General features: G+C 48.4%; 1 long non-coding RNA gene across 1 annotated transcript in view; it reads left to right on the top strand.

Annotated features, from left to right (window-relative positions):
- Positions 1–23,485, top strand: part of LOC138574740 (uncharacterized) — a 91,647-nt gene that overhangs the window by 47,180 nt on the left and 20,982 nt on the right. Inside the window, exon 2 of the long non-coding RNA XR_011303941.1 lies at positions 11,826–12,164. This is a non-coding gene — a long non-coding RNA (uncharacterized lncRNA). The remainder of the gene's footprint in view (positions 1–11,825; positions 12,165–23,485) is intronic.

Raw genomic sequence — 23,485 nt, 5'->3', positions numbered from 1 at the left:
TAGATGTTCATCCCAACCTCCTCCTCATGGCTCTCCTCCTTGCTTCCTCTAATGTCTCCATCAACCCATTCCTCCAGATTATTCTCCTCCTCTCCTTCCTTGGGGTTACCTCCAATTTACCCTCTATAGCCGCCCCCTCCTTTCCCTCCTCCATTAATACTCCCTCTAGCCCCCATACTCCTTTTGATGTTCTCCACTTTCTCCGCCACACTTCTCTGCATCACCACTTTCTCCTCCTTGCACTTCCCACCTGCCCTCTCGCCTTTCCTCTCCCACCTTCTTCCACCTTTTTCCTCCACCAACACTGCAGGATTCTTACCCTTCTGACTTCAAACGCCCCCATCCCGATGGGAAATCCACACTTTATGTATGGTGTCTGCCCTCGCTTAATGCTATTCAGGTGTTTGCCGTGTTAGACTCAGAGCTGGATTGGTTGAAGGTGGTATTAGCAGTGATTACTTTGTAAGAAAATAAGTGCCAGGGCCGAAATATTTTTTGGCTCCCTGTTTACTTTTGACACCACCCACTGTTGCTCCATACAGTGTCACCCGGCTGCTCCATACAGTGTCAACATATTTGGGGTTAAATCTCCCAACCCAACTCCCACTGGTTCATTGAGGGTGAAATCAACATAATGGCCCTCATTACGACCCTGGCGGAAAGGGGTTTACGCCGGCGTAAACCACGGCGCCCCTTTCCGCCTGAGTACGAGTTCCCGTAGCGCCATGGTGATTTTTACGCCTGATTTTTGCAGGCGGAAAAATCCATGGCGCTACGGGACTTGTTGTTAATTACGCCACCGTAATTTACGGTGGCGTAATTATCGCCTTCCCCACTCCCATTATACCCTATGGGGCAAAAATGGGAATGGGGAAGGGTAAATGGGGATTGGGGACTTACCGCCCCGCCAAGGTCGGAATGGGGCGGTAGGTCCGCCAACCACCATGGCGGAGTTGGCAGCTTAGCGCCATGGACCATGGTGCAAATTGCACCATGGTTCTCCGCCAGGGTCGTAATGAGGGCCAATGTATTAATTGTGTCTTGAAATAAAATAAATGTTTAAGTGTTTTACTTAAACACATCATTGTTAACATTTTGCTCGAATCCTATTTTTGTCAAGTGTAGCATGTTAACCATCTAACTACAGGAAAAAAGAGAAAACATGCTTACCTCCTATGGTAAGTTGATGGACGAATGCAGGCAAAAGCATTACTGAACTGATGAGTTGCCTGTCAACATTGCAGCAATATCATCTTGCATAAGTTGGCACTCATGGCTGGCTCTCCTGTTCGATATGGGTCTTTCCACTGACTTTGCCCCTTTGTTGTGGCTGTTGGCTGGTGACTGTCCTTATGTTGTCAACCCACCTTGTTGGTTATTACAGTAGAGAATGTGCAGCAATGTCATGCAGGCCAAGTGGAGCAGTGAGTGGACATGGCCAGCATTAGTGTCCAGGATTGTCACTTAGCATTACGACCTGGGCACAAAGGGATACCGGGCACCGGTAATGACACCGGTGCCGGTAATCCCTTTGCGCACTATTCCGAGGACCCTTTGTGGGTCCCTACCTTAACGCCTGGTTTTACCTGGTTTTACCAGGCGTTAAGGACGGGACCCGCAAAGGGATACTGGGGTCAATAACGGTACCGCAATTTACGGTACCGTTATTGACGCCTTCCCATTGAGCCCTATGGGGGCTCGAATGGGGAATGGCTTTTCAAATGGGGACTTACCGGTCCCGCCAAGGTTGGACTAGACCGGTAAGTCCCCATACCCCAAGTCGGTGGCAGTACCGGTATTGGGGCTAGTCATGGCGCTATCAGCGCCATGACTAGCACCAACCTCGACATGAGGGCCATTGTATTTCATGAAAATTGATAAATAGTCCTGCCCTGCCATCTTTGGTCATCATGTTTCTGAATAACAATGTGCCAGCCCAGGAGGCAGAGACCCTGGCCAGTGCACACTGGTGTTGAATGTTATGTTACTATGACCGGCTAACAGTTAAAATAATAAAGTTGGCAAAACACCACAACATAATCCAGATGGGCTTAATAATAAGTGCTGGGGCTCAGAAATAAGTGCTGCGGCTGAGCCCTGGCAAGCCCCCCACAAATTAAGCACTGGGTATGAGGCATCTTTTTGGTTGCGCAAGCACTGGGTATGAGGCATCTTTTTGGTTGCGCCTGTAGCCCTGCTGCCTCCCATAAGGAACCGTGGTCCATTCCTTGATGGAAGCCCGACTGCCATTTTGTGTTTCCATTCTGCCAATAAGCGGAGTGAGGTTGCTGTACCAAAGCAGGCACAGTGCAGTACCCCTCAGTGTGACTTTCTGGCATATGTGGCAGAGACAACCAAGCCTTTCTCTGTGCAAGCCTTTTTTTGGGTATATTTGATTCTGGGTATCTGCCTTTCTCTCGCCGGTCACATTTTTCCCTGCTCTGTTTCTCCATGTTCATTCTCCCTCTCTGTATGTAGCCCGTGTCCTGATCGAGTGGTGTCTCATGTGCCCTGGAGGATGTTGCTCTTGGTAGCAAGTCTTGCTTCAGTTTGCTCTGGTGTCTCTTGTGCCCTGGAGAAAGTTGCTCTTGTCCTCTGGTCAGCAAGCCGTGCTACAGTTTGCTCTGGTGTCTCATTTGCCCTGGAGAAAGTTGCTCTTGTCCTCTGGTCAGCAAGCCATGCTACAGTTTGCTCTGGTGTCTCATGTGCCCTGGAGAAAGTTGCTCTTGCCCTCTGGTCAGCAAGCCGTGCTACAGTTTGCTCTGGTGTCTCATTTGCCCTGGAGAAAGTTGCTCTTGTCCTCTGGTCAGCAAGCCGTGCTACAGTTTGCTCTGGTGTCTCATGTGCCCTGGAGAAAGTTGCTCTTGCCCTCTGGTCAGCAAGCCGTGCTACAGTTTGCTCTGGTGTCTCATTTGCCCTGGAGAAAGTTGCTCTTGTCCTCTGGTCAGCAAGCCGTGCTACAGTTTGCTCTGGTGTCTCATGTGCCCTGGAGAAAGTTGCTCTTGTCCTCTGGTCAGCAAGCCGTGCTACAGTTTGCTCTGGTGTCTCATTTGCCCTGGAGAAAGTTGCTCTTGTCCTCTGGTCAGCAAGCCGTGCTACAGTTTGCTCTGGTGTCTCATTTGCCCTGGAGAAAGTTGCTCTTGTCCTCTGGTCGGCAAGTTGTGCTGCTGTTTGTTCTTGTGTTTCAGAACTCTGGATATTGATTTTCGCTTTGCGTCAGATGGAGATTAACCTTGCCATTTCCCATATTTGGAGTGGCATGATAAAGAAAATGTTGATTTTTTTTGTATATTCCCTTTAAAAAATTCTTTAACAAACACTTTCGAACTGTATACAGTAGTAATACATTTCAAAGCAATAACCAACACATCGAACATTTTGACCCAGACACTTTTCCAAATTTTGCCTCCTTCCAGTACTTACTGTAGTGAATCGGGGTGAGCATCAGTAAATGACGGTGTCTACGGAGTGAATTTTGTGCATCCAAACATAGACTACAATCGTGCCCCAGACAAAAGAGGAATCCATGCAAAATTGGTAGCAGTGGGTTCAACGGTGTGGATTTGAATAGCCGGACAAACACACACACACATACATTCCTCTTTATATTTAAAGATTGTGTAACCCACCTTCCCACTGGACCTAAGGGTGAAATACCAGGATCTCCCTTGGGAGTTGAGGGCTCCAATCATTTTTGATGGGTCACATTTTGTGGATCTTTCCCCTGCAAGATTGCTGGTAATCGGAGGGGTTTACCTAACGAGGCGTTATCCTTAAAGGGGAATGCATGATGTAGCTCTCTGTGATTTGCCCCTGCCAAACTGGCCAGGGGTTGCTCCCTGCACTGTCATCATGTCACGCGTCAGATAGCGGGTGGCAGCACCCAGCCTCCTTGGCTGCCCCACCCCAAGGGTCAGGCAGGGGACTTTGTTAAACTCTGGTGTTGCTCTTAATAAAAAAGCTCACATCTTCACCTGCGGTCTACCTCATTACGAGGCAGGCGGTAGTCGTGCCTGGAACACAGGCACAGCTGCTGCCGGTATTCATTTTTTTCTGGCACCCAGAAAAGGGCAATTACTGGGTCATTATGACCTTGCCGGACCCGCTAATTGCCCTTTTCTGGGTGCCGGAAAAAATTCTTCCCCATTCCCATTGAGCCCTGCAGGGCTCAATGGGAATGGGGAAGGTGGTAGCACCGGTACCGTTAATAACGTTACCGGTGCTACTGTCATGTGCTACTGTCATGTCCTTGGTACGGCCACCAAGTCAGGCCTGGTGGCTGCAAAGGCACCCGCGAGCAGAACTCATAGTTGGCTGGTACGGTAACAACGGTACCGGCAAGCTTACCGGTACCTTTGTTACTGTACCGGTAAACTCATAATGAGGCCCAGACTAGATGACGATGGTGACAAAGAAAGCAAAATTAACATTTAACAAGGATTTTGCAAAGTTCATGAATAATTATGCTACCTTGTTCAACTGTTGCGTGCATTGATGTCAAACGTGCTGTGCTACGAGTGGAGTAAGGTGTGTCCGCAACAGTTTGAACAGATCAAGGAACAAAACACACAGTGAACAAACCTGTTGGGCGCTCATGTGAAGCAGGCTGTCAGTGTGTTATTCAAGCAAGTAAGTAAGTGCATTAGCCCTGGGACAGTTTTATCACGAAAGAAAAAGGATGGGAGAAAACCATTTTCTTTTCATCGAGAACATCAAGAGAGGCTGAGCAGCAATGAGTGGTGGTGGAATGCGAAACCTTGGTGTCGCGAGGTAACAGTGTCCGTGGAAGTCACGAGACCAAGGTAAGTTGTACAAACGTGGTGCTTGACTGTCCTTCAGTCCGTAGCACACCCTGAGTTGACACAGGTAGGAATGATAGGTTTATAAGACACGATGTGACAGAAACTGGTTCCCCCACACCCTTCCAGCCAGCTCCTTCTCCTAACTGACTCAACCGTCCTTTTCAGAACCTTAGGGAAACATACATTCCATGAGGCATTGAGCCTCTGACATCACACCCACCTACACAACAGCAAGCTACCACACCTGGCTTGCACGTGGGTGGTGGGAAAATGTAAAGCATTTGTTTGGGGCATGTAATTCCTGACGAGAAGAGGTCCCAATCCTGCTCTAGTGGCTGTCTCGGGTTAGACGGGTCTAATTTTAGCATGATTGCACGAGTACGAGTTTAAGCTGGTTCCAGGAAATGAAAACGTGAACTGCTTATCAGCAATAGTAATTGAGCCAGAAAAGGGTGGGGAGGATGATCGACAGCACAGCCGCTTGGGTGGGTTTGGGGTCAGCAGTGAATGATGTTATCTCAGAGCAAACGGTGGAAGTGTAATACAAACCCATGCCCGCATCGAACTGCGCTGGCTCCCGCTGCAAGACTGTAACATCTTCAAATCCTGCTGCATCATCTACAAGGCTGTCACCCTGAAGTCCCCAAGCTACCTCACTGCCATCTCCAGAGACACATGATCCATCAGAGGTAAAGACATGTGTAGACTTCGGATCCACTGGTGTAGGAAGAGCCAGAAGACAGGCCTTCTCTGTCTACACCGCAATACTCTGGAACCTCCTCCCTGTCAACATCAGACTCGCTGATTAATCAGATTAATTTCAAATATAGCTGGGGACTGCAGCAGAAGCAACATTAATTTCCTCTCCTGCTGCTAGTCACTGAAGTTGCTTGGGCCATCCTGGGACCTGTCTCAAAGGAGAATGAGTGAAACACCGTTTTATGCCCTGTTATGCTACGTTATTGAATCTACTATAGCACAGCTCATGCTGTTTCTATGGTTTCTAGACACTACATGATCTGCAAGGGGTAGGGTAGGGGAATAATATACTAGCAGGGTGAGCATGGTAAGGTTTCTTTGCTACAGTGTTGATGTGTGCAGAGTTGAAAGGATAGGGCTCTCTGTGGGGTGTATGCTTGAGATATGTTGTGAGCTGTCTGAAGAGGTGGTTCATTTGTGCTCCAGGGTGCTAAGGTAATTGTGTGGTTGCCTGTGGTGTGCAAGAGCAGTGCATAAGGAGCCAGAGAGTTATATTCGTGTATCTATGGTGGGTTAGTGTGTCATTTAGTGACATTTAGTGTATGTCCTGGAGGTGTAGATTCCATTGTGACCTGTGTTGTTTCGGTGGAGGAGTTGTGTGTTGAGATGTGTTGTCGGTTAGTGTGGGAGGTGGAACGATTTTGGCATGGCTTTTGTTACCATCTCCTTCTGCAATCAGTGCCGAATATGATTACATGGGCATGCCATGCAAGCATAGGAATTTTGGCTTTCTTTGTGCACTAGAAAAAAGCAACAGCACACATGAAAAGGAAGTGTTTTGTTTCTGTTTTTTTTTGCCAGCAACTCACCAGGAATCCAAGGAGCAGAGGAGTAGTGGACCAGAGGACAAACTCACCAGGGAGCCGAGGACCCAAAGGGCGAAGGACTAGAGGAGCATTTCACCAGGGACTAGGGTTACAAGATGACTCCGTGTCATGAAGAACACCATACTGTACTCCTGGACTTTGCTTTTACATTTGTTTTACTTCAGTCCAGTTTATTCAATGGTAGTGAGTGACTGCCGACAGGTGATTGCTGGCAACTACAAAGTGTATTTAGTTTTAGGTAGGAGTATGGGCTTACCCAAGGTTTTGAATTTCTGTTTTGCTTTATGAATATAAATATTTATTTGGAGAAAATGATACAGTAATGGTATAAAATTAATATTAAAGCATCACCTGGATTGACGCCCACTGCTATGCATGTAGGACTGTGTCATTGTAATGAGCAAAAAAATAGAACTGCATACGGCTCTGACTAGTGTTAGCCAGAGCCCTCTGCAGTTCTATTTTTTTGCTCATTACGATACATTTACTCTTTGTTTGTAAGACTGTGTTTTAGTGTAAAACATGACTCAAAGATAACACTAACAAATGTGCTCTAAAGAGATGTGTGTGTCAAGTAGTATTTTATTTAATTTGCATGCAGAGTTGATTCAAAGATTATCTATTTATTCGTATTTTGCTTTGATATTTCCTTAGGGGATTAATCTAGTGCGTTCTTCCTGATTACCGGAGGTGGGGGTCATCATGGGCTGGGCGGAGTGGTAAAAATGCAGCGGTAACGCTATCACCGCCACAATACCGCTCCGCCCAATCCCGAGCTTGGGTGGAAAGTTGAAGATTTACCTCCAGCTTTTAGCTGAAGGTAAATCTTGCCACTTTCTGCCCATTTTCAGCGCTATTAGTGCTGTGGTAATAGCACCCAGAACAATGGACCTAATGGGAATGGGGACTTATAGCCTCCCCGCCCTCCACTCGGGATCCAGCGCTAATGGCGCCGGACCAAATTGTGGTAACGCAATTTGCGTTGGGCGGTATCCCATCGTCTAGTCAAGCCCCAATGCAACAGGAGCGAATAAGGATTGCACATCAAAGGTCAAGCACCGTTCATCACACCCCGCCCCTCCCCCACCTCTCCTATGGCCTCTCGCCAGACCCCACTAATTCCTTTTTTCATGCTGCTCGCGTACCACCAGTTTATTTTACCCACTTCCACCATTGCTTGGAGCTGAAATTGAGGGAGGCATCAGAGGAATATGGGGTATATAAGTTCAAATGATCAATGAAGGTTAGTTGGTCAATAAAAAGATGTATGAGGACTACTCTGAAGAGTTGTGTCCACGCGGCAAGTAAACTGATCATAGAAGGTGGAATTTGGACTGAATGTGTATGAGACTAGTCACATGTGTTCCACCAGATGTCAGAAAAGCTATTTGATGAAAGCGTTTAGATGGCCAATGGCTATGGGTGGGACACAAAGAAGAGTGGATGGGGTGTAAGGGTGCCCAGAAGCAGACTGTACTGGTGCAGGTAATGTGCGTTGGTACTGGTGCAGATAATGTGCGTTTTGTAAGGCAGTATGTCGAAGTTTTCGCAACTACTGCATTGGGAACTTGGCTGAGTAAAGCAACAAGATGGCCGCCTAAAATTGAGGCTTTCCCACGAGATCTGGGATTGTATCCCAACCCCCGGAAGATCCTATAGAGGTAGGGCACAGTAGACCGAAGGCTGAGAGCATGCTTTTGGAAACGCAATAGATTTAAGATGGCAGCCCCACATCTACAGAACGGAGCGAGTGCTCAGCGCTAAATGGGCGTTGCTCATGGTGATGGATCCTGCCCTGCTGCTGCCAGATTGGCCGTTGGTGACATCTCAGAGCCATCCCAGGCGAGCGGTGCAGCATCCTCTGTGAGCAGCAGGTAAGGTTCTTTGGAGGAAGAAGAAGAAGAAGAAGAAGAAGAAGAAGAAGAAGAAGAAGAAGAAGAAGAAGAAGAAGAAGAAGAAGAAGGAGGCGGCTGTGGTGTAACTATTGCTGGTGTTGTGAACATCCCTTCTGGCGGTGCATCGGGGAATGGCTGTTCGGTAAGGAGGCTGTCTCTGTTACCTGGTCAGTAGGCTGAAGCTTCCTAGTTCTAAAGCGATGAGACAAATGAGGACCCCCCCACTGTCAATTTGTCGGGGTCTTCTGGTCTTTGCTGAGCTGCATGCTATCACAGAGAATTAAAAGCAAGAGGGATGTCGTCTCATACTGTGGCCCGACCCAAAAGACAACTGTGAGAAGCAACGAGTAGAAACAACTGGCTATATGGCATATAAACAGGAATCACATGTCACTCCCACTAAAGAGGCCAGTGAAGCCAGACTGATCACTCTGTGTTTGAGGAAACACTGAGTTACCAAGGAAGAGACCCAACTTATCTGTCACAGTGCTCCTTGTGCTGCAGAAAGACACAAGAAAGCTTGGAGGAGAGGGAACAATGCTGGGGCCTCTGTGGCTGGGAGGGATTGTGAAAAAGCAAAAGAAATAATCTTCAGCCGTCACTGAGAGCCTCCCGTGCAATAATACAAAAGTGTTATTCCATGGAGGAACAACATTTTTCCTAAAAGCACCATATTCTGTGAAAGAAAGAATGTGCCTGCCTGACCTCAAAGCCTTCAGTCTTACAAGTTCCTGATTTTCAGCCTGACAACAGCCCAAGCAGCCGTCAGTAATGCAGGCAAGCCATGCAGTGGCCTGTCCAGGGAGTGGCCTGGGGTGGCTCGTGCTATCTGATTGGCCACCCCAGGTGCCACCCCATTATCCTAAACTATGATCATTATGTGAGTGTGCGCCCATACTTCATTCCACCCCTGCATAAGTCAGTGCCCCACTTGGGCCACCCCAGTCAAAAGAGCCTGGGCACGCCACTAAGGCTATGCCAGGGGATTCTCCTTGCAGAGAACTCCTTTTGCATAAAAAAGGAGCTAAACTACGGCACCTTGCAGTGTCCTGAACAGCTTTTGGGCAAGCTTTACAGCATTTAAGCTAGGCTTTTCCTGGATGGCAGTGCCACTATTCTGATTTACTTAAGGCTCAGCATTTGCAGCTTCAAAGTACGAAAGCTCCCTTCCAATCCACTTGCCCACCTCAGACTGGCAGCGCTGGAAACTGAAAAGGAGAATGCCAGCTTTCCCCTAAGGCTCAGAATCCGGCCCTGACTTGCAAATGCTGTTACAGTACTGCCAGGAATGTGTGAAGATATTGGATCTCCATTTCATCAGAGCCATAACGTAAATGGAAGACGTAGAAGCCTTGCCTAAGGCTTTTTGCGCCATACATTCACGCCACAGATTAGTTTCATTAATTTGTATGATAGGGCGGTGGGGGGACCGCAACGTGTGTTTCCAGTGCTTCCTTCCTGTCCGCCATACAAATATTCCCAACATGTGTGTCGGCAAGGATGTTCATGCTGGCGAACAATGCACTGGATCCCTATGGGATGCGCCGACTTTATGCGCTACAAAAAAGCAGGTGGGCCCAAAAAGGATCTATTGTAAATGCTTCCTGCCATGTGTACGTGGCAGGCAGCGTGTACTTAATTTGCAAGGTGGAGTGCATAAGTGTAGATGAAAAAGGTGGCATACAAGCGTGCACACCGCCTTTAGCCCTACACTTTTGCACTCCGTCGTGCAAATGACCAAAATTCAGCGGCGGGGACCCACCTGTGTATATGTCTGCACGTAGCGTGTCCCCGCTGCCGAATTACACCGCTCACCAAAATTAGCTCCATTGAGTATTGTTTGCAGCGAAAAAACCTCAGGCTCAGTGATCTGGTGGAATGTGCGGAGGCAAAGGGCCTACTGCAGTACTTAAAAGAAATGTGCACAGTCATTCTGGAGGACCAAGACTTGCATAGGGTTAAGCTTGCGTCAGCCAGAGGAGGGTTGACAAAGGTTCTTGTCTCTTCTGCCTGCCTCTATTCCACTCATATTACTCTTTAATTGTGACCCTTTCTTTTCCTTTCTACTTCTGCTCCCATCGCCTCGCTCCTCTTGTTATGGAGTTTTTTACGTTCTAGAGGCCTGTTAAAACTATTCTGGTTCTGCTTGCCAGTATCCTGCAGCTCGAATCCAGCCTTCAAGCTTTTTTGTATTCCCTTGGGTTTTTACCTCAATCAAGTGATTACTTTGGTGGCCGCCCACCTCCCATTGTACCCAATTGTCATTGTTAGTTGGGAGCAAGGTGGCAGCTAGGAGAGCTCGACCTTTTGACTTCTCCACACACCTTGAGGAGTCAGGCAAGGCCTTTCCTTCGAGAAACAGACAGTTCTGTCATATTCTGGAATTCACCTGCTTTGTGTTGTTTGTCAGAAGCGATTTTAACGTGCAAATGGATCCTGGACTTTACAGGTCAAGTTATAAAACAGGAAAGGAGTGGTTCTGCTAAAGAAACGAAAATCCCAAATAGGGGAAATGGGTCTGGTACATGTGTTGGACTAACAAACCAGGGGGAAAATCTATTTGCATGTCCACAGATATAGTCCTGATTGACAAGTGGTTTGTTAGTCGGAGGAGTGCTCCTATGGTGGAAAAGATTGATTCTGGGATGATAGTTGCATACGATATTGTCTCTCTGAGTTTAGAGACAGCTGTAGCCCTGAAAGAACAAAGACCAATAATGTAGAGGTTGGGATCCTTCCCTTTTCATGACCCTGTATGTTAGTCGAACAATGAAGAGAGCCACATGGTGCCTTCCTAGTTGCCGCTCTTTTTCCCTACTTAAGCAGCCTTCCAGCCTCTTTTCTTTTCTTTTGCAGATGGGGAGCAGGTGCAAGTGGATCTAGGTCACCTGGCCTAAGCCCTGCCCACCAGGTGTCTTCCTGGTTGCCGATCTTTTTCCCTACTTAAGCAGCCCTCCAGCCTCTTTAGCTTTGCAGATGGGGAGCAGGTGCAAGTGGATCTAGGTCACCGGGCCTAATCCCTGCCCACCTGGTGCCTTCCTGCTTGCCGCTCTTTTTCCCTACTTAAGCAGCCCTCCAGCCTCTTCATTTGCAGATGGGGAGCAGGTGGAAGTGGATCTAAGTCACCTGACCTAAGCACCACACACCTTCTTAGCCCTGCCTTTTCCTCTCTCGCCCAGACATCCGAAGTGAAGGGCAGTCGAAGTAAAGGGCAATTCCTGTTCAGACCAGGAGGACCCAGGGCCTCAACCCCTCGCCAGACAGCAGGTAAGCATGAACCAACATGTGTTTACTCCCTCTGCACCCACTGGCCATCCGCACCATCATCAGACAACGTCAACTTCTCAGGTGCTGGGGTGAGGACAGGTGCTCTGTGGCACATTAAGTTGTGTATTTGTAAAAGTTGTATTCTCGCACCGCTGCAGTGTTTGCCCACTCCCCCCCTCTCTGAATTGTATTGCTTTGTGTTCTGCTGCACTCCCACCCCTAGCATCTTTTTCGAAACCGTGCCTCTGCAACTTTCTCTCATTTTTACTTTTTAGAGAGCGGTTTCTTTTCCAATGCGATCCCCTCTCTGATGATGTAGTCCTGTCGTGGGTCATCCCGGATCCACCCATCCAGACGCCCTGCACCGGGTTCTCCGGCCAACAACGCGCCTGGCTATCCCTACATACCCACAGTCAATCTATTTGGTAATTTGTTGTGCCTCTAGGCCTCTGACTTTCTCTCTAAGCAATCTCGGTAGTAACCCAGAAAAGGTCCATCTCTTTCATATCATTTACTTTGTTTATGTCTGCTTCCCCACAGGGTCCAGTTGTTGTGTGTTATCTCGCCCTGAGGAAGGCAACTTTAATTATGTCATGGAACTATTGGCCAGACAGGTGGGTTGTTTGCCGAAACGTGTTCTAAAGATGTCAATTTAAATTTGCTCTTTATGTTACTAATTTTTGACACGCACACGTAGGCAGACCTGTCAACAAATTGAAAAACATAGAACAATCCTAATTCTGCCAATCTTTTGAAAACAACTTGTGTAGTGGCTAAATATAAGCCATAAATAGGAATGTTGGCTTAGGTTCAGGTCACCACTCAGCATTGGCAGCCTTTTGTCCGTTTTCTTTCAGTGTTCTCTTTTATTTATTCTGTTTAAAACTTAAAAGAAAAACCTATATTTGTATTCCTGTGTTTTCAACTATTAACCTTCTAACTAATAGACAAATGCATTTATATGTTTATCACATTGTTTCTTCTTTAGCTGTTCATGTATTATTCATATATTTTTGTTAAATAAATATTTTCACTGTTTTTCAAATATGAGACTACCCTGATTGCTTTCTGAGTCTGTAACAGCCTACAATCTATTGGAGTGATACCCTTGCGGTACACTTATTATAAATAACTTTTTACTTGAACAAATTTCTAAATTGAATTTACAGCAGTACGGACCCCATTGGTTTAGTATTGTGTTCTGCTGCATTCTTCCTTCTTCTAGGTTTACATTTGTTAACTGCTTTGTTTTTTTGTATATTGTTCTGTGTTCTGCTGTGCTCCACCCTCCTCCAGGTTCTCTTTTTAATGACTGCTCTGTTCCTGATGCCCTGGTAACCTGATTTGCTTACCGGACTGCCTTGTTTTCTGCCTGCTCTTCCATCTGATCTATTGTCTACTTAGTCAATCGTCCACTATTGTCTTGACCCTTTCTGTGTCCTCTGCTTGCACCCTTCCTTGTGTCCTCCTCTAGTGTCTCCCCCCCACCTTTCCCTTCCACCCTTCTTCCTCACTCCTCTTTCCCCCGCCTACTCTATGGTGCTCTCTGTGTCTCCTATCTTTTCAAACTGCTTCTCTACCGACTATCCTGCTCTCCTCACTAAGTCTGGTAGAAAGAAGTTCAAAAAGGATATTCTGGTCTCCTACCCAGGCCTCCCTATCGCTGACACCTATTCCAGTGCATCCTCCAGACAGACCCTCACTGACATCCTCTTTGTCGTTCCCTCGCCAGACCTATGGACTCTTCATATGGTCTGTGTGCTCTCTCCTATTTCTTCTTCTCCCATTAATGGTGGCAACCGGTAGGAGGCCCTCCTGGCCCCCTTCCACTCCTCTAAGGTCATCATTAATGTTTACCAGAATGGCACAGTCTTGATCCAAGGCCCTCAAGTCAACCTTCTCCTCTTTGATGGACGCTTCCCGTGCCTCATCAATTTCCTTTCTTCTCCTGCTGTCCCTTCTCTCCCTTCTTTGGCGTCCTTGTGTCCCCCTCTTCCTCCTCCTTGGCTACCTTGCCCTCTCCTCCTTCCTCTTCTGCTTCCCCTCGGGCTCCTTCTACACCTCCACAGAGCGTACCTCTGATTTGTACCCCTCCCGAGAAGTCTTTCAAGGTTGGCAGCCTTCTCCATATTGCCATTCTCAACTCCCGCTCAGCTGTCAAACACTCCTCTGACATAGGCTGCCTCCCAGAAGAACTTGATCTCGATGACTGCGGTTTCACGAAGACATAGTTCACGGGCAGCTCTGTCACGAGCTTTGAAACTCTCCTCCCTGATGGCTACAAGATCCTCTCCGTGCCCAGATCCAACCGTTCCGGAGGGGGTGTAGCCTTGATCTTGTCGTAGTGGATTCCTGCCTCTGTCATTCCTATGCAGGCCTACTCCTCTTTTGAATGCCTTGTCTGCAGGCTCTCTCTCTCTTTCCTGGCCACTTTCTTACCATGGCTACTATCTATCAGCCACCTGGTCAGATCACCTCCTTCCTCTTTGAGCGGGAGGACCTCTCCTTCACCCTCCTGGCCTCGACCACTCAACTCCTCCTTCTTGGAGACTTTCCCATCCACCTGGATGCTTCCTGACCATTCTCTGGACTCTTTTGCGACCTCTGTGATTCTCTCTATCTTTCTATTCTCCCCTCTGGCTAGACTCACTCTGTAGGGCACACTCTGGATGTTCTGATCTCCTCATACCTCCCACTCTCTATCCCCCTCACCACTACTCTCTCCTGGAGTGATCACTTTCTCCTTTCCTCCCATCTCTCCCACTCTACTCCTCAAGCCAAGCCAAATCCAGCACAGCCACCTACCTTCTCGGTCATCCGACCCATGAAGCCAGTGTCAGTTGAGGCTTTCTCTGCCACTTTTTCTCCCCATCCTCCTCCTCTGGCTGACACACATCCTGACACAGCCCTTTCCATGCTCCACTCGTCTATCTCTGATACTCTCAATGTTCTTGGCCCTGTCATGAGGATCCGCTTGAAACCCAAAGCCAAGTGCAACTCCTGGTATGACTCTGACCTCGTCAACCTTAAACGCAAGTGCAGGGTGGCTGAGAGGAAAAGGCTATCTTCTTGTGGATCCTCTGACAAACTGGCCTGCTGCCTACTCCAATGGCCTGCGTCTCTGCGGCATCTAACAACTCGGCCGAACTCTTTAAAATCTGCAAGGAGCTGGTCAATCCTGCTGCAGTCTCTACCTCTCCTGTCCCCTCCCAGGCCCTCTGCACGGCCCTGGCTTCTCATTTCATCTCTAAAACCCAGGACATCCTGTCCACCTTCTCGTCCTTTCCTCCTCCTCCCTCTATTCTCCCCTCTACCTCCGGCTCACCTGTGGCCGCCTCTCCTCCCTCTTTCTCTTCCTTTCCTCCGTTCTCCCCTGACAAGGTTTCTAGACAAGTGCAATCTATGAAAGTCTTTTTAAAAAATGGGTTCTTCCCTATTCTTCCAAAACCATCAAGGACCACTTTAACACCCTTGCTCCTGCCCTGTGGACTTTTGCAACCACTCCTTCACCACTGGAGCATTCCCTTCCCCCTGAATCACTCTCTTGTGCACCCTCTTCTCAAGAGACCCTCAGGCAACCCCTCCTGTCCGGCTAACTATCTCCCCATCTCCATCACTCATTTCCTGGGCAAACTCCTGGAAAAGCTGCCCATCTCCCAGCTCAATCTTCACACTGAATCTGTTGGTTGTCTCCATGACCATCAGTCTGGCTTCAGAGCAGCCAGAAGCACGGAAACTGCTCTCCTGAACATCCGTGAAGACCTGCTCTCTAACCTTGATTCTAATCTCACCTCAGTTCTCATCTTACTTGATCTCTCTTCTGCCTTTGACACACTCAACCATTACATCCTACTAAATCGTCTCTGTGATAACCTTGGTATTACTGATCAGGCCCTGGGCTGACTGACCTTGCTCCTCCCTGATCAACCCTCCCAGGTCCACCTTGGGTCCTTCCTTACTTTCTCACTCTCTACCTTTGGTGTTCCTCAGGTGTCTAACCTCTCTCCATGGCTGTTCAACCAATACCTGACACCTCCTGCCCACCGCATTGCCTCTCTCTGCTCCAACTTTCAGTGCTATGCTGATGACACTCAGCTCGGTTTCAGGCTCTCCTCTGCCACCTCTTCTCCTTCTCTCATCTCTGACTGTCTGTCTGCTATCCAGGAGTGGTGTGCCACCAACGATCTCTGCCTTAATGCCAGTAAAACAGAGATTCTGCTCATCGGCACACCTGCACCATACTTTCCTGTCACTCTCTAGCCGGTCTCTCTTGGCCCTCTTCCTGCTCCCACCTGTGAGGGTAAGAACCTCAGGGCCATCTTTGACGCCACTCTCTCCTTTTGTCCTCACATCTCTGACGTCTCTAAGAAGTCAAACTACCAACTGCACCTCGTCAGAGGTATTCTTCAGTTCCTCTCCTTCCCCCAGAAGCTCACTGTCTCTAGAGCTCTGGTTCTCTCTAGGCTGGGCTACTGCAACAGCCTCTTTCTAAATCTGCCTGTTTCTACTCTTCGCCCTCTGCAACTCACCCAGAACAGGACTGCAAGAATTGTCCTTGGCCTCAAGCCCAGGGATCGTATCTCTCCAGCACTGAAATCTCTGCATTGACTCCCAGTGGCTGCAAGGATTAAGTTCAAGACCCTCTGCACTGTCCACAAGGCCTTCCGGCACCTGGGGCCTCAATACCTCCAACTCTCTCTTCGTAAATACCTTCCTACTCGAGCTCTTCGCTCCTCCACCTCCAACTCACTCAGGGTCAGTTGCTTCTTCAAGCAACGAGTTGGTGGTAGATCTCTTTCTTCGACTGGGGCCTCCCTCTGGAAAAGCCTGTCTGCCTCTCTGAAACTTGAGGAGAACCATCTATGGTTCCAGAAGCACCCCAAGAACTTCCTCTTTGCTTCTGCTTTCTCTCTTCCTCTCCCCTGCTGATTTCCTGTCTAATAATGCACTGGTCACCTGGCTACCCTCTGATTTTGGGCCCAGGTCCCTGCCCGCCCAGTTGCACACTCGCACTGCCTCCCGGCAACCCTTGCACTTGGGTCTGTATCTGTAACCCTACAGTCCCGCTGCCTGCACTTTGGACACCTACTGTCTGCACTTACCCTTGCACCTGCCACCTGCTGGCCGCACTGCTTGTTATTGTTTGGATCTCATGTACAGCACTATCCCCTCCCCTTTTCCCTGGCATTTTCCCCCTCCCTTCTCCCCTGGACTTGCCTGATCTCATTGTCTCTTAGCCTAGTAAGATCGTTGTCTCTGTCCTTCCTCTGTTCCCCCTTCCTTGTCTCGTCGCGGCTTGAAACACTTGTTTATAGGCGCTTTACAAATGCCATATCATATCGAGACCATATCGACCAGAGAGATATTTCCATTGGGATGTTCTGAGATGTACTGAGAGTGGTTGTGCAGAGGAAAATGATCTCATTATTCTCCAACTTTGTCAGACTCAGGGAACTAGAAGGGAAGAAACTGAAGGAAGAACTTAAGGACCCTGAGAAGCAGCATGTGTTCAAGACTATAGATGTTTTGGAGGAAATGTGCTACTTTGAGGCGTCAATTGAATGGTTTTCTAATGAAACAGGCTGATTTCCGTATATTACAATAAATCCCTACCTAGGAAGGCCCTACCAAAAATGTACACACAACCCTATCTCAGTTCAAGGTCTATTTAATGAAAAGGGGAACACCTAATTCATTGTAATCATGCTAACACACACTCACTTTCCAAGAAGAGCTCGATTATCCGGAATGGATATCTCTGGCCCTAGGGGATACCGTATGAAATGCCTTTCTAACAGGGATCGCAAAAAGAACCCAACAAGCAATTCACTTATAGACACAATTGACAGTGGCCGACAAACTCAAAAACCCAAAACACATAGACAACCTTTGGTTAAAACCTCTATACATTCAAAGGGAGAGTCTGTTCTGACTTGAGTGTCATGTAGACCGATGAGACCTCCGTCCCCAAGTGACGTACAGGGGAACTAAAGAAACCCGCTGTACGACCTTTGAGGCCACAGGTGGGAGATGACTTCCCAGATCCACGGAACCTCTGGAACACCGATGCTGCTGTCAAAAAGGAACGAGGTTAAGTACCAGGCAACTACAATACATATACAGTAAACCAAGGATCTAAATGGTCTTACCTATCGGGTGTTAGGAAAACCCAGGAAACCTAGTAGAGGTTCGAGATTCAGATGATGCGGCAGTCCCTGAAATAGTAGGACCGCAAGATAGCGTGGATGTAGGAACAGCCACCTGTAGGAGTGAGGGCGTGACTTGAATCCCCAGAAGGGAAATGGCGTAGGAGTTCAGTGAAGTACCAAAGGATGATCCAAAGACAAGTCAGGAAGTAGTCCAAAGTCCGGCAACAGGTAAACAGTTCCAAGCAAAGGTACAAGGGGAATCCGAAGACAAAGACAACAGTGGAGCAATGCGTAACGCCAAACAGAGTCTGAAGACAGCTGAGAAGCAATGAGTGTTCTGTCTCTCAGATCTTTATACTGTGCGTCTCTGGGTCATGTGACGTCTCTGGGTCACGTGACGTCCACCAAGGTCACGTGAGGAACGCCACTCTGGATCACGTGATCGACGTGGAGACGTAACACCGCCCCTTCTGCTGTACGTTCTCCAAGGCAATTGCCAATGCAGACAGGGTTGCAATCGAGCCCGTACACCATAGCTAGTACGGAGTTTCCGGTCCTTTGGGTTCACCGAATCACCTGAGCCTCGAACCGTGGGAGGAGATGTTGGGGAAATGTGAGCAGTGTTCTGGTGTGTAGCGGACTGGTGTGCAGAGGATCGCCTAACATAGCCCCTCCCCAACGGCCCACGACCCCGTGGGCAGGACGGATGATCCCTATGGAAGCGGGCCACCAACCGAGGGGCATCTAGATCCAAGGTGGAAACCCAAGAACGCTCCTCCGGGCCGTAACCCTTCCAATCCACTAGATACTGGAGCCTACCCCTAAACCATCGGGACCCCAAAATGGCCGACACCTCAAAGACATCAGGAGAGGCTAGGGACACCGGCGCAACAGGGGTACGGAGACGGACAGTCGGGACAAGGCTTGAGGAGGGAGACATGAAACACAGGATGGATACGCCAAGAACTAGGAAGCACTAGACGAAACGCCTCCGGGTTAACAACCTGAGAAATCACATATAGGCCGACAAAACGAGGCAGCAATTTCCGGCAACCCACTAGGCGAAGATGACGTGAAGACAACCAGACCCGAGAACCCACCACCAAAGGAGGAGCAGCTAGACGTTTTTCATCCACACGGGCCTTCATAGAAGCCTTTGCTTCAGTGAGATGGACCACAGTACTAGCATGTATAGCAGACAGATCCCCAAGACATGTCGTGGCCGCAGGATTCGAAGAAAGAGAAGCATCGGGGACCGGCAAGACCTTGGGATGTTGGCCGTAGAGGGCGTAGAAAGGCGAATAACCTGTAGCTGAATGAGCCGCGTTATTGTATGCGAACTCAGCAAGCCGTATAACGGCCAACCAGGAGGTCTGGTGTTGCAATATAAGGCAGCGAAGATACTGCTCCATGGATTGATTCGTCCTTTCCGTCTGCCCATCAGTCTCAGGATGATAGGCCGAAGAATACCTGGTATCAATGCCCAACAATTTAGTCAACGACCTCCAAAAACGAGAGGTGAACTGTGATCCTCGATCGGATATAATGACCGAAGGGAGTCCAAATAACATGAACACGTGTTCAAAAAACAAGTCCGCCAAGACCGGAGCCGAAGGAATACCCTTACAAGGAACAAAATGAGCCATTTTAGGGAACGTGTCCACCACTACCCAGATGGAGTCAAAACCTTGTGACTTGGGGAGGTCGGTAACGAAATCCATAGACAGTGTATGCCAAGGTCTGGGAGGTACCAGAAGCGGAAGTAGCAACCCAACCGGTCGGCCTCTCCGATGTTTAACCTGAGCACACACTGCGCACGAATTGACATAACACTCCACGTCGCGCTTCATAGAGGGCCACCAACACCAGCGCTTGAGTAGATCTAAAGTGCGCTCCTGACCGGGATGGGCATTAAAAGGAGCATCATGAGACCACTCAAGGGCCAGATTACGAGTGTCAGGTGTGGGAAGGAACAGACGTTCATGCACGAAAGGCAAACCATCAGAATACACGGGGTCCCATTCTCGCAACTGTTCGGAATGAATGCTAGTCCAGGATCGGATCGAGTCTAATAATGACAATGAGGGTGTACAGAGGCAAATTACATGACTCTTTCCGAGAACAGTGTCGGGGAATGTTGGCAACTGGACCCCACCTGGGGAACGCGACAAGGCGTCTGCTTTACCATGTGAAGTTCCAGGACGATGCGTAATCTGAAAATCAAAAGAGGAAAAGAAAAGATGCCACCGAACCTGTCTGCTATTAATGCACTTCAATGAAGCCAGATCCTGTAAATTACGATGATCTGAGTATACAGTGATGGGATGTTTAGCCCCCAGAAGATGATGGCGCCAAACACGAAAGGCGTCCATGACAGCCAGGAGTTCCTTCTCCGTAACGGTGTAGTGTGTCTCAGTACTGGAGAACTTACGGGAATGGTATGCCACTGGGTGTAATTTGCCTGTTGTAGGACATGATTGGGACAATACCGCACCGAGAGCAAAAGAAGAGGCATCCGCCTCAACTATGAATGGAAGATCAGGATTGGGGTGTTGGAGCACCGGTGCGGTAGTGAAAGCGTTTTTCAAAGCCTCAAAAGCCTCCTGATGTTCTCTTTGCCAACGATAAGGTACCTGAGGGCTGGTCAGGGCCGTGAGCGGGGCAACGATTGTGGAAAAGGAGGAAATGAAACGCCTATAGAAGTTGGCGAAGCCCAAAAAGGACTGTAATGACTTGAGTGTTTGAGGTACTGGCCACTCTAAGACTGCTCTGACCTTGGAATCGTTCATGGATAATGCTCCCGGAGTAATGTGAAATCCCAGAAACTCAACAGACGTTTTATGAAACTGACATTTCTCAGGTTTGGCAAATAAGGAATGTTCTCTGAGACGGGATAATACTTCTCGGACATGTTTTACATGGTCATCAAGATTACGAGAAAAGATCAAGATGTCGTCCAGGTACACAACCATGTATACATCCAAAATATCCCTGAATATGTCATTCATAAAGCGTTGGAATGTGGCCGGGGCATTACACAGACCAAAGGGCATGACTAGGTATTCATACAAGCCGTAACGAGTACAGAAAGCAGTTTTCCACTCATCACCCTCGCAAACGCGTACTAGATTGTATGCGCCGCGCAGATCAAGCTTGGTGAAAACAGAAGCATGTGATAAGTGGTCCAGAAGGGGTGTGATTAACGGAATTGGATACCTATCCTTTTTTGTGATGGCATTAAGACGTCGATAATCCACACAAGGACGTAAATCCCCCTCTTTCTTAGGTACAAAAAATATAGGGCTTGCCGCTGGTGAAGTAGAGGGACGGATGTGTCCTAAACGAAGGGTGTTCTGTACATACTCTTTCAATGCTAGTTCCTCCGAAGGAGATAAAGAATAAATCCTGCCCGAAGGAATAGAGGAATCAGGGATGAATTTGATTGGGCAGTCGTATGGTCTATGCGGAGGTAGTACCTCAGCAGAGCCACGATCAAAAACTGATTCGAATGCTTTGTACTCCGATGGTATCCCAGACACCAACCCCCCAACTGTATGTGGAGTCACAAGCTCAGATCCATCAACACTCAGCGTGAGTTGAGCTAAGGCTCCCAAAGCCAGAGAAGGAGTATCAGTTGTTTGATGGGTCGGGAGACAATAATTCTGACAGATCTCGGATTCGAAGAGCACAGTGCCTGATTGCCAATTAATCAATGGATTGTGTTCACGTAACCATGGTATCCCTAATATGATACCGAATTGAGGTGTGGTGATTAAGTCAAAACTTAAGGTCTCTATGTGAATATCTTGTATGGTCAACAAGAGAGGTGCAGTTTGGTGTCTAACAGGACCAGAAACTAACTCAGAACCATCTACGGCTTGAACAGGTTCAGGTCGGGTTTTTACCACTAAAGGTAGATTGAGGGAATGGGCTAACGCAATGTCTATGTAATTTCCAGTGGCACCTGAATCAATGATGATTGTGACTGCATGAAGAAGGCCTGTAGAGGGACATAGAGTAGCGTTTACAGAGACGGGTTGAACCCGAGCAAAGGCAAGAGAGGTACCCGGAGATGGAGACTGAACACTCGACCTGCTCTCCGGATCTAAGGTCGAGCTGTCCGAAAAACCTGACTCTTCTTGGGACATCGAGGACACTCTTTCACATAATGTCCCGTGGTGCCACAATAAAAGCAGGCATTATCCACCCTTCTACGTTCCCTCTCCGATGTTGTAATAGGGCTACGTAAACCTCCCACTTGCATAGGTTCTTCCGTACTGGAAGCAGGAGTACTGGCAAGTGTAGGATGGGAAGAAACCCCCAACTCGGCTCTACGCTCCGATCGCCGTGCATCTACTTGTAGTGCAAGATCAACTAGTTCCTGATACTGTGTGGGCATAGAAGGGATCACTGCTAAAGCGTCTTTCATTATGTTACTCAACCCTCTATAAAAGACAACTGCCCGCTTGTTTTCTGGCCATGATGTTTCAGCTACTAATTGATTGAACCGGGTGATGTATTCTATCAAGGTCCTTCTACCCTGGGTTAGTTCTAACAACTCCAAATCCCTAGACTGTGCCTTGTGTCGGGTATCAAATACTCGAGACATTTCTAGAACCAACAGATCAAAGTCATAAAGGACTGGGTTATTATTCTCCAACAGAGGATTAGCCGAAGCGGCAGCTGTCCCGGCTAAATGGGAAAGGGCAAAGGCGGCTTTAGCAGTGGAAGTAGGAAAGGACAAAGGTCTGCACAAAAAATGTAACTTGCACTGGTTAATGAAGGTCCTGAATTTCTTGGGGTCACCTTGAAAACGTTCAGGAGCGGCCAGGGGGGAAGGGGTTGGGAGGATCACCGGAGTTGGGACTGTGGTATTAGTCAAGGGAGGAGGTGTGGTTGAGGAACTAGCGTCTCCGAACTCAGGGTCTGCAGGAAGGGAATGCTGAACACTCTGTATGGAGTCTAACCTTTGGTGGATCACTGTATTCGCGGCGGCCATATCTGCCCTTAATACTGTAATTGCCTGGACTAAAGCAGCTATGGGTTCTTCCGTGGATCCCTGCATTGTCTGACACGACTATATGGCTTCTCAGTCTGTTCTGACTTGAGTGTCGTGTAGACCGATGAGACCTCCGTCCCCAAGTGACGTACAGGGGAACTAAAGAAACCCGCTGTACGACCTTTGAGGCCACAGGTGGGAGATGACTTCCCAGATCCACGGAACCTCTGGAACACCGATGCTGCTGTCAAAAAGGAACGAGGTTAAGTACCAGGCAACTACAATACATATACAGTAAACCAAGGATCTAAATGGTCTTACCTATCGGGTGTTAGGAAAACCCAGGAAACCTAGTAGAGGTTCGAGATTCAGATGATGCGGCAGTCCCTGAAATAGTAGGACCGCAAGATAGCGTGGATGTAGGAACAGCCACCTGTAGGAGTGAGGGCGTGACTTGAATCCCCAGAAGGGAAATGGCGTAGGAGTTCAGTGAAGTACCAAAGGATGATCCAAAGACAAGTCAGGAAGTAGTCCAAAGTCCGGCAACAGGTAAACAGTTCCAAGCAAAGGTACAAGGGGAATCCGAAGACAAAGACAACAGTGGAGCAATGCGTAACGCCAAACAGAGTCTGAAGACAGCTGAGAAGCAATGAGTGTTCTGTCTCTCAGATCTTTATACTGTGCGTCTCTGGGTCATGTGACGTCTCTGGGTCACGTGACGTCCACCAAGGTCACGTGAGGAACGCCACTCTGGATCACGTGATCGACGTGGAGACGTAACACCGCC

This window comes from Ambystoma mexicanum, chromosome 1p (assembly GCF_040938575.1).
Source record: "Ambystoma mexicanum isolate Mex_15411 chromosome 1p, UKY_AmexF1_1, whole genome shotgun sequence".
Classification (NCBI taxonomy): domain Eukaryota; kingdom Metazoa; phylum Chordata; class Amphibia; order Caudata; family Ambystomatidae; genus Ambystoma; species Ambystoma mexicanum.
Note: the sequence above shows the minus strand (reverse complement) of the source record. Positions and strands in the feature narration are given on the sequence as shown.